A 7,271-nucleotide genomic window follows, 5' to 3' on the forward strand; every position below is an offset into this window, starting at 1 on the left:
GACACAGATGGCAGTAAGTGCAGAGTAATGCCCACTTTCTAAAAGTGACATTTCTAAAATAGTAATATTAAATCCAACTTCACCAGTAGGCAGGGGTTTCTATTACTATTCTGGCCATACTAAACATGACAGATCAGAATCTACCACTCAAAAGTATATGAGGGCACTTCTAATGCTAGTCTATGAAAGAAGCAAGCCTTAAAGTAGTGGAAAACGAACTGGTGAGTTTTTCACTGCCAGGACATATAAAAAAAACACATAAGTACATGTCCTGGCTTTTACCTACATAGCACCCTGCCCTATGGGTTACCTGGGGCCTTCCTTAGGGGTGACCTATATGTGTAAAAAAGTGAATTTAAGACTTGGCAAGTAATTTTAAATGCCAAGTCCAAGTGGCAGGCCTGAGACATGGTTAGGGGGCCACTTATGTGGGTGGCGCAATCGGTGCTGCAGGCCCACTAGTAGCATTTAATTTACAGACCCGGGGCACATGTAGTGTACTTTACTAGGGACTTACAGTTAAATTAAACATGGCAATTGGGTTGGAACCAATGTTACCATATTTAGGGGAGAGACCATATGCACTTTAGCACTGGTCAGCAGTGGTAAAATGCGCAGAGTCCTAAAACCAGCAAAAACAGGGTAAAAAAAAGGACGGAAGGAGGCAGGCAAAACGTTGGGGGATGACGACCCTATGGCTGTCAGGTCTAACAGGCTTCCAACAAAGTCAATGGGAAAAATAACAGTGTGCACTCGGGCACTTTTAGGGTAAGTTCCGGTGAACCCACGGGAACTTAAGGTATTGTGGTGGTCTAGAATAAGTCCACAGTCAAACTTTTGTTACCTTGCCCAAAGGCTCCAGTTACAGAGGTGACTTGACTGTGATTGGTGCTGAACCGTCCACAGTGGCTGGTGCGTTTTGCACTTTGTTGCAAAACTGGACTTGGGGGTGGACTCACACTCTGTCCTTTGGATGTAGAGGTATGTAGGGGGGCCAGGACTCCATGCTTGGATCTTTGCCACCTCGTCTGCAGGCTCTTGGTGCAGAGGTAGCTCCTAGCTGTCAATCACCGGGCTGATCGGACCAAAGCTGCTTTGCTGCTCCAATCTAGGTCACTGCCTTCAGGCTGCAAACCCCCAGGAGGGGTGTCGCTGACGATGTCGGTCCCTATGCTGGGGGATGGGTGCTGTGGAGTCAGTGTACGTCATGTTGCCGTCGATTTCCAGGCAGGTGACAGACAAGCTGTTCTGTGCGAGCCACTCACATGAATTCCAGGCGTTCTGATGGGGCAATGACAATTCCCCTATCCTGGTGAGGACTAACATGACCGCGATGAAGAGTACATTGCCCTCTCGCAAGACCTCAACAGGAAGGGGGTTTTGGGAAGAGAAAAAGAGAGAATACCAGCTTCTGCTTTGTGGACTGCAGAATCGGACTGCGGACACTGGACTGCATGTCATGTTGGGCGTCAGGACTTTTGATTTCTCAAAATACTGGGTTCTTGGTTTTTAGGATTCCTGGCTGCAAATAATTACTTCATTAATACATTTAAGTTGCATAAACTATTGTACATAGCATAATGTCAGTTATTGTTGACACATTGTGCATACATTTCCATAAAGCTGAACTAGTCTCTTCCTCTTTTTACAGTATTTTCAGAGTCACTGAAACAATGTCCAAAGTCAAAAACAATCAACTTGACTATAGGGCTTCTTTGTGTCTAGCATAATCTCTTGCCAATAATAGTTTTGATAAACTTGTTCTTTTTCCAGTCTCCTAGTTCTCAGGGGAGTGCTTGTTACAGGCAATACGTCTTTCCTTAATGTCTCTTTAGCAGTATCTTGAATTCCCACTCAAACGATAAATCACTCTAGCTCTTACTGTAATAAATTATTTAAACGGTAGAGCTCCGTTTTGTTTAATTTAAGTGATTAATCTTTCTTTACCTTGAAATTAAGTTACTTGCTTGAAAATTTCAGAGGAACCCAAACTGTTTTTTTTTAACTTTCTTATTTTCTCTCTTTTACAGGAAATACGGGATCTTTGGCAGAAGATGGAAGAGGAGAGCTGGGACTCTGCAGGAAGCTGACCGGAGGCCGAGGATCTCCGGAACTCGAATGGAGGCTGTTCAGAGGACAAGAAATGCTGAGACTCAACTGGAAGCTGGTCAGAGAACGAGGAACACTAGAACTTGACTGGAAGCCTCAGACTCACAAGCATCCTTAAATAATCAAGTGTGCACATGTGGCTTTTGGTAGTTGATTGCTTGTTAAGGAAATGAGCAATTATCCCCCTGATTGTGGCACATGTTCAATACAGATCACATTGTGAAGAGCACATGTTTTGGCGGTTAAAGTTGGAGAAGGTGGAAAGGCAGTTGGTTGCTTGTTAAGGAAATGAGCAATTATCCCACTGATTGTGGCACATGTTCAATACAGATCACATTGCAAAGAGCACATGTTTTGGCAGTTACAGTTACACATGTTTAGCAGGTGGGATACAATGTGCATAATCAACAAGCATTTGTTATCATAAATTAGACATTTAACAAGCATTGGTTATTGCAATCTTGATATTCAAGGATGTAATGAATATACCCAAATATGTCTGAATGTTGCAAGCAACAGCATCTTACTGTAATCAAGCTCTTGGAGGTGCTAGTGTATCCACAACACAAGCCTTGGTAGCTGTAATGGTGGTCCACGGGCTTTCTGGTGGCTTGAGGTCGTTTGGCAGGGAGTAGGGGCTTGAAACTTGGCATAGGCTTCACCCCCACTCTTCAGATCGTGGACACAGAGTTTCTTTGGGCTCAGGCACTCAGAGCCCGTTGGGTCACAGTTGTTTGTCCTCAGCACATCTTTACTCCTGCAATTTACAGGGGACCGGTGCCACCAGTCAGGGGGCTCTTTCTTGGCGTTATGGTGTCCACTGGGGTCCCTCTGGTTGGGACCAATGAGTTTTCACTTCCAGCACATGTCGGGTACTCAGTTCCAATACGGGTACCCTTAGGTCACTCTGCGTCCTCTTCTCCACACTGGGGTAGCGGCCCCAGTCCTGTTGTTGGTACAGATGTCTCTTTGTGCTTCTTTCTTCTTGTCCAGTTAAGAGCTGAGCTCTGGTGCCAGGGGAGCCCCCCAAATCCTGGTTTAGTGGGCATTTAAGGGTGTGATGGACAGTGGTCAATGAGCTACTGTCTCTGCGGCTAGTCCGCCCCTGCAGTGGCGAGTTCTTGTGGGAGTACGTCACTGTTCTACCGAAAACCCACTATTCTTAGGGTCTGCCAAGATGGCAGAAACCTTCATTAGCTGTGCAGACCTTCTAGCCCACCTCAAAGGTGTGGCTAGTTTGAGGGAGGTGCACGCCTCCTGCATAGCTAATTTCCTACCTTTCTCGCCGGGATGGGCAGGAAGGTCCCTGTCCTCCAGTGGGAGGACAACTCTTGGCACATCAAAGGTGGGGGAAGCATTTGAGGCCCACCGCCCTGATGTTATTTCACTAGCCAGCCTGGGAGGGCAGGAAGTGTGACCTCCTTCCTGCCCAGGCCCTTTATCTTTCATTGTGCCAAAGTGATAATGTGATATGTCCACATTGTGTTTTGGGGCTTTTCCTGTCGCGGGTGCTAGGCCTATCCCCACAAGTGAGGTACCATTTTTATCGGGAGACTTAGGGGAACCCTGAGTGGAAGGAAATTTGTGGCTCCTCTCTGATCCCAGAACTTTCTGTCACCGAAATGAGAAGAAACACTGATTTTTTGGCCAAATGTTAAGGTTTGCAAAGGATTCTGGGTAACACAACCTGGTCAGAGCCCCACAAGTCACCCCATCTTGGATTCCACTAGGTGTCTAGTTTTCAAAACTATGGAGGTTTTCTAGGTTTCCCTATGTGCTGTCTGAGCTAGAGGCCAAAATCCACAGCTAGGCACTTTGCAAAAAACAGCTCTGTTTTCTTTGTGAAAATGTGATGTGTCCAAGTTGTGTTTTAAGGCTTTTCCTGTCGTGGGTGCTAGGCCTACCCCCACAAGTGAGGTACCATTTTTATCGAGAGACTTGGGAGAATTCTTGGTGGAAGGAAATTTGTGGCTTCTCTCTGATTCTAGAACTTTCTGTCACCGAAATGTGAGGAAAAAGTGTTTTTTGGGCCAAATGTTGCGGTTTGCAAAGGATTCTGGGTAACAGAACCTGGTCAGAGCCCCACAAGTCACCCCATCTTGGATTTCCCTAGGTGTCTAGTTTTCAAAACTGCACAGGTTTCCTAGGTATCCCTAGGTGCCGGCTGAGCTAGAGGCCAAAATCCACAGCTCGGCACCTTGCAAAAAACAGCTCTGTTTTCTTTGTGAAAATGTGATGTGTCCACGTTGTGTTTTGGGGCTTTTCCTGTTGCAGGCGCTAGGTCTACCCCCACAAGTGAGGGACCATTTTTATCGAGAGACTTGGGGGAATTCTTGGTGGAAGGAAATTTGTGGCAACTCTCTGATTCTAGAACTTTCTGTCACCGAAATGAGAGGAAAAAGTGTTTTTTTGGCCGCATTTTGAGGTTTGCAAAGGATTCTGGGTAACAGAACCTGGTCAGAGCCCCACAAGTCACCCCATCTTGGATCCCCCTATGTGTCTAGTTTTCAAAACTATGGAGGTTTTCTAGCTTTCCCTAGGTGCCGGCTGAGCTAGAGGCCAAAACCCACAGCTAGGCACTTTGCAAAAAACAGCTGTTTTCTTTGTGATGCTGGTGCAGTGTCTACTAGGTGTGCACAAGTGCATGAAAAGTTCCAAGATGCGCAGGAGAACACTCCCTCAGGGGGAGTGGCAGCCAGGGTTTAGGGTGCAGAGGTTTGCAGCAGGGTAGGTTTTGTTGGGGAGGGGCAGATTTCCTGGTGCTGGGCGTGGTCCATATGCGGATGGGTACATGGGGGCTTGCCTTCAGCGGGTCAGAGGCTCACCCATTCCATGCTTCTGATGTGCATCCACTTTATGGCTGCTATTGAGGAGGTCTAGTCACAGTGAGTGTGTGATGCAGGGACATAACTATAAAGGCCCATAGATGACTTTGACCATTTTGCCTCTGTTGAGTAATACATGGGCAAAAAGTGCTAATAGCTTTATGTCAACATCTGTTAATTTCCTTTCCCCTCATCATGTTTCCTTGTCTTGCATCCAGGCCCTTAATAACAGTCTGGTTAATTAACAATGGCCAACGCGACGAGCAGGGAGCAATAACTTATAGGTAAGTTTTCAAAAAAAGTTTTAGGCTTACGATTTGCACACTAGTACAAACATGGATTGGAAATAAATGTACATGCAGTGGCAAATATTTTCCACACACAATGTATGTCGCCTTATCTTGTTTATGTAGTCTAGAACCTGCTGAACAATGCATCGCAATTCCACCTAAAGGAACACAGACTTGACTATCATGTTCCAAAAGACTTTTATTGGGGTCTGAGAGAACACTCCCAATTGGCGACAAACTTAAGAGAGTTCCATTTACAGGGAATCTGCTTGAGTGGGATTGGAGGAGGATGGCCCATTCAAACCCACCTAGGCAGGGACAGGAATCACACACACACTCCCTCGCGGATCAGTAACATGCAATACTCGTGGCTTCATTATACATGAAGTTGCAGAACAGTAAGGTTAGAATATCATGTGAGCTCCCCCTTATCTCTCCTTGGTCCTCTAAATTTCACTCCAGCTCTATGTACCTGAACAGTGCTTTAAATAGGCCGGTACTGTCCGGTACTGAGTACCGGTACTTTTTTTATTTTGAGAGTGAGAGTCCCTGTACTCGTCAAGAAAAACATAATACTTTTAATTGGAGAGTACCGCCACTTCTCAGAAACAAGCAGGTACTCTGACTCAGAGTACCAGCACTTCTATTTTTCCATTTCAAGCACTGTACCTGAATCTCTCTCAGATCATTCTTGCCCAGGCAGACATCAGTCACCTTAATGCAGAGTCACTGTCATGAAGCCCCTTGGCAGCCAGAACACAACTGCATACACCTGCCTGACCAGTTATTGTCTGCCCACACAGACCAGCAGACTATCCACCCTTTACTAGGACCACCTGGCCAACCCCACTTGGTCATCCACAGCTCTGGAATCAAAGTGGTTCAACAGGCGCAAGCAGCCAGTTCACACCGCTCCCTTATTCACTTTTGCTGGAAGGGGGGCTATATCCAGCACGACCGATGGAGTGGCAGACGTGGACACTCAGGCGAACATAGATAGGGAAGTAAGACGACTGCATGACGCACTAACTGATGCACGAGGAAGGGCTGACTGATACGCGATTGATGTTTGGAAGGGGGGCAGATCAGTGAGGGAGGTAGAGCTGTGTGTTATTTTCAAATTATTATGATTATAATGCAAATCTCATGTGTACAGCAACATCCGCTACCCCTGCCGAGCAAAGAAGTGCGTCGTTACCTCATGTTCCCTCTCTGGCATGGCAACACCGTATGATTGCAGGTGAGTCAATGAATAATCAAAAGGCACGAGGGAGGCTCCTTGGCTCAAGCCTCGGCATGAACACGCTCTTCCTGCTCAATGAGAGCAAAGGACTGGTTGCCCTGGTTGCACCGGCAGCTGAGCCAGGAGCTGGCATCAAACCAGCCGCTTCCAGGACGGTGGGCGGGGCCTCGGGTTTGAGAGCTAATACTGGAATTGTTTACTTACAAAACACTGAGAAATTAGTTCGTGTCTGAAAAGAGGTGATGAGTTCAAAAGAACGATCTATTAAGGGTTCTAATATCTGAATCACGCATCGAGTCTATGCAAAATTAGCCTCTTCAATATTTAGTATGATACTAAAACCATAGCGACCGCTGAAGCTAAAACACATCAAAATACCTGTCACATTATCTGGTGGGGATTTGCATTTACACCTTCTTAAAGGAACATTGCACGATAATACACAGGGACTCTAAGCTCCCTTTCAAGCACGCTGGTTAAGTTTCAGCTGTGTGGATAACTCCCATTGAAAAGGCCAATTAGCAAAGCTGATGCTGATGAGTGACGTTTCACAGCAAACTGCAGTTCCTATAGGCACCTGAGCACAAAGGTAACAACAAATATTACTGATAGTTTCAGAATTTTAAAATGTTTTCATTACCGTTTGGTCTGGGAGATTGCTCCAAGCGTTAGAGACATGAAAGTAAAAGGCATTAAAGCAAAAGCCACCAGCTCACACGATGGAAACCAGGACCCATCAAAACAAAAACAAACAAAGACGGTGGGCAGCAGCTCACTTCCGGCCTTTTCTTACCACTCGTAGCG

The 7,271-nt window shown here is 46.2% G+C and overlaps 1 long non-coding RNA gene across 1 annotated transcript in view; it reads right to left on the reverse strand.

Annotated features, from left to right (window-relative positions):
- LOC138301975 (uncharacterized) overlaps positions 1 to 6,605 on the reverse strand; it is a 175,671-nt gene extending 169,066 nt beyond the window's left edge. Inside the window, exon 1 of the long non-coding RNA XR_011205196.1 lies at positions 6,423 to 6,605. This is a non-coding gene — a long non-coding RNA (uncharacterized lncRNA). The remainder of the gene's footprint in view (positions 1 to 6,422) is intronic.
- Between the last annotated feature and the right edge of the window lie 666 nt (positions 6,606 to 7,271).

The sequence above is a fragment of the Pleurodeles waltl genome, chromosome 6 (assembly GCF_031143425.1).
Source record: "Pleurodeles waltl isolate 20211129_DDA chromosome 6, aPleWal1.hap1.20221129, whole genome shotgun sequence".
Classification (NCBI taxonomy): domain Eukaryota; kingdom Metazoa; phylum Chordata; class Amphibia; order Caudata; family Salamandridae; genus Pleurodeles; species Pleurodeles waltl.